Source organism: Scomber japonicus, chromosome 9 (assembly GCF_027409825.1).
Source record: "Scomber japonicus isolate fScoJap1 chromosome 9, fScoJap1.pri, whole genome shotgun sequence".
Classification (NCBI taxonomy): Eukaryota; Metazoa; Chordata; class Actinopteri; order Scombriformes; family Scombridae; genus Scomber; species Scomber japonicus.
In genome coordinates this window covers 37,873,079-37,876,529 of record NC_070586.1, presented here as the reverse complement: position 1 = coordinate 37,876,529, position 3,451 = coordinate 37,873,079, and positions in this window count along the sequence as shown.

The window sequence follows — 3,451 nt, the reverse complement described above, 5'->3', positions numbered from 1 at the left end:
ACAGCAAAGCAGTTACTTCTTGTTTCAGACTGCCTGTTTCCTTTGTTCTTTACAAATCTGAATTTTATTTTATTTATCTAGAGAAAAGGATCCTGATATCAATATGTCTTCCCTCACAATCTTCCCTGCTGGTGATGTTGGGATTAGCCTACAAGCTGCACTAGGTTTGTATTTGTTCAAAACCCTGTAAAGTGGGAGTATAAAAAATCAGGTGGTGACCGTGGGTCCATTTTCTGCAGGGCAGCGTGCAGTGCCACTGAATGGCCGGACGCAGCAGGGCTTGCAGACACCTGGCTGGACGGCTTGGGCGCTCCACAATGCTGTCTGGGGGGTAATTACCGCAAGGTATTCTTTAAAAAGACCAGATGGGGATGAGGTCCCACCCCACCCCATCATTTACAACAGAACCCCATTCAATGACATACTTAATCCACCCACCGGTTAGCTCTTTCAGAGTCTGCTGTTGTTGTGCTTGTTCCTTTATGCTAATTCAGTCCTGCACCTCCCCCACAAATAGAGCGAGGGAGAGGGAAGGAAAGTGAGAAAGGCATAAGTGCTTCAAGGAACTCAAAAAGCATTATTCATTTTCAAATTGTTTCCGCCACAGCAAGTACAGTAACATTTGTACCTCCCCTTCTCTCTTTTCTGTCTTTCTGCTGTCCTGAACTGCTGCTCGGCTCTTTGAGGAAGACTTGCTGAGGGGAAGCTGAGCGACAGCAGGGGGAAAATATAGGGGGAAGGGCAGGAGACCTAGGCGGAGACAGAGAGAGAAGCCTTTATGTACAAGGTCAAGTCAGAGTTCAGGGTTCATGGTGGCACCAGCTGAGGTTGGGGGGGGCGGGGGCACCTGTTATATTGTGGGCACATACTGTATCTATTTCGTTTCCAGCTGGAGTCCTCCCCCCCTCCCTCCCCAGCACTAGCCCAATCTAGTTAACCAGGACCACCACTTTCAGCATCCCCAGAGAATACATAATCAGATCCTCTCGCTTTTTATAGCCGTGTCCCCTCTTCTCATCACAGGCTAATGTTTCATAAAACTGGTACAATGGAATCACACGCTGTTACAAATTCACATTATGGTCTCCTATTAAGTTGTCAGTATTTGAATGTCATAAATAGTTCAGTAGTTAAAATTAGGATCAATACATTTGAGGCTTTGTGACAACTGTGAGAAAAAGTATCAGAGAAATGTCTGGATTCAGCCAACTTTACTGCTTTGTTCAACAAAACAAAAAAAGGGATTCATGATTAAGAAAGCAGAGTTTATTTATCTAAGATTACTGCGAACATTTCTACTCCAGACAAGAGGAGGTACACCACTATTACAACAACTTGTTCCTTTTATGTCTCTGGTGTATTAAAGAAAAAACAATGCAATGCCATACATTTTGTAATTGTAATTATTTGTAGTTTGTTCAAGAGCTGAATGTTGAACACTGTTTGTTTTTGTCATAGAAAAAGACAGAACAATGCTGTCAGCTGTCAGACCGACAGTATGACAGATACCATGGTTTCATTATAGTTGAGGTAACTAAAAGTAAATGAAGACATATAAAATAATAATAACCCACTAAAATACAACAAACCATGAGATGCTCAGGTCTATCTGAGATATAATGAGTGAAGGCGAGAAAAGAGAAAAGTCCACACACCATAAGCCATACCCATGCAGGTATCATTTAATAAAGCATGACGTTTTGAGCCATACTGGCTCTTCTTCAGATGCTAATAAAGTGAGGAGGCTCAGATTTTAAAAGTCCCATTGCCCAGTCATGTGACCTAACACACCTGTAGTACATTTGTCTCAATTTGATGATTAATTAGATGATGATGATCAATAGAAAAAAGAAAAAGAAAAACCTTTCTAGAGACAGTTATAGCAAACATGCATAGACATATAAATATATACACATAGATACATAAACATCTAGATAGAATATTTATTTCCTTTTCAAATGTAACTAAATCCCCCAGCTACTAAATGGACTGGCACACGACTTCTGTGTGCATTTGTCTCATCCTTCAATTCAGTTAAGATGCTTTTCTACCACTTCTACTTCAACCCTATACTTCCTAGTAGTTCAGCCCATGATGTTCAACATGTGCCATTTTAAAGGTTGTGTCAACAGTTATTGTAAAGAGAAAAAAAACAATATTGGTAATACCATCAGTATTATTATTTCAAACAATATCTCTTTGCATCAGCATCATTTGTTTTTTGACCTAATGGTGAAATTTTACAAAATACAGTCACAGATAAGATAGCAACAAGACTGAAATCTTATTTTTACTTTTATTTTTCCCTTTTGGCTTCATTATTCACTATTCCTAATGCAGATGACGGACAAGGAACAAGGACATGTGATTATTTATTGTATTTATACATAATAAACTAAACTAAGTCATTTTAACCCCACTCTAGGGAAATGAATGCTTCCACAAACATTTCAGCCCATGCCCTCCATCTGATCCTTGGACACCTAGTCTTATATCAAAAAGTGTAATAGCTACCTTAGCCCACAGCACAAAATGTATTTTCAGCATGGGGGTCGGAGGCATTCATAATGTGGGCGGGGGTCTTGTGAGGGGTCATGCAGTGAAGATCCAATGCTGGATTAAAACCACTGATCTTGCAATTTTAAGGAATGCACTCTAACCACTCAGCTACTTGTGTGTGCTGCAACACAACATGTAGGTGTGTGTGTGCTGTGTGAGAATCTGCCCGAGTGTAAGGTAGCAGAGAAAACGTAGAAACATTGATTTGGGTTTTCTCTCAATAAGCAGGTGGAATGGATTTGATAATGAAGCAGTCCCGGCCAGCAGACCTTTCTGCATGTCACACCCCTCTCTCTCTCAAGTCATTTCCTGTCTCTCTACTGCCAAATAAAGATGTCTATGCCAGAAAAAATATTTTAAAAAGAAATGTGTTTTCTATCATTGCTATGGTTGCTGTGGATGCAACTGTCTCTCAAACCACATAGTTCAATCAGGAGAGACAAGTGATAGAAAGATATTTATTGAGAATATATGAGAGAACAAAGTCTTCGTAAATTACAAAGTCTTTGGCGCCTGAACTCCATGAGGAATTGTCCTGTAACGGCTGCATATATATATACATATATATAAATCCTCCATGAAATCCGGACACTGGTGGTGGTGATTGCTGATGAGTCTACTGAGAATTTGGCAGATGGGAAATAAACTGCAGATCCTGTAGAGAATGGTGGAGATGGGGAGATGATGTGGTGCACCAACATCTGTATGACAGGACTGAAGCAGAGAAAGAGGCATATTTAAACAGACCGCGACAAGATGATAGGCTAAGGCTGAAGTGTGGCGTTTTGCTATTGGCTGCCGAGAGTGACAGGTAATTAAGATCTCATCCTTGGACATGAAAAATGAGGAAATAGATGAGCATGTGTGAAAGAATGCAGGAAAGCCTGTGTGT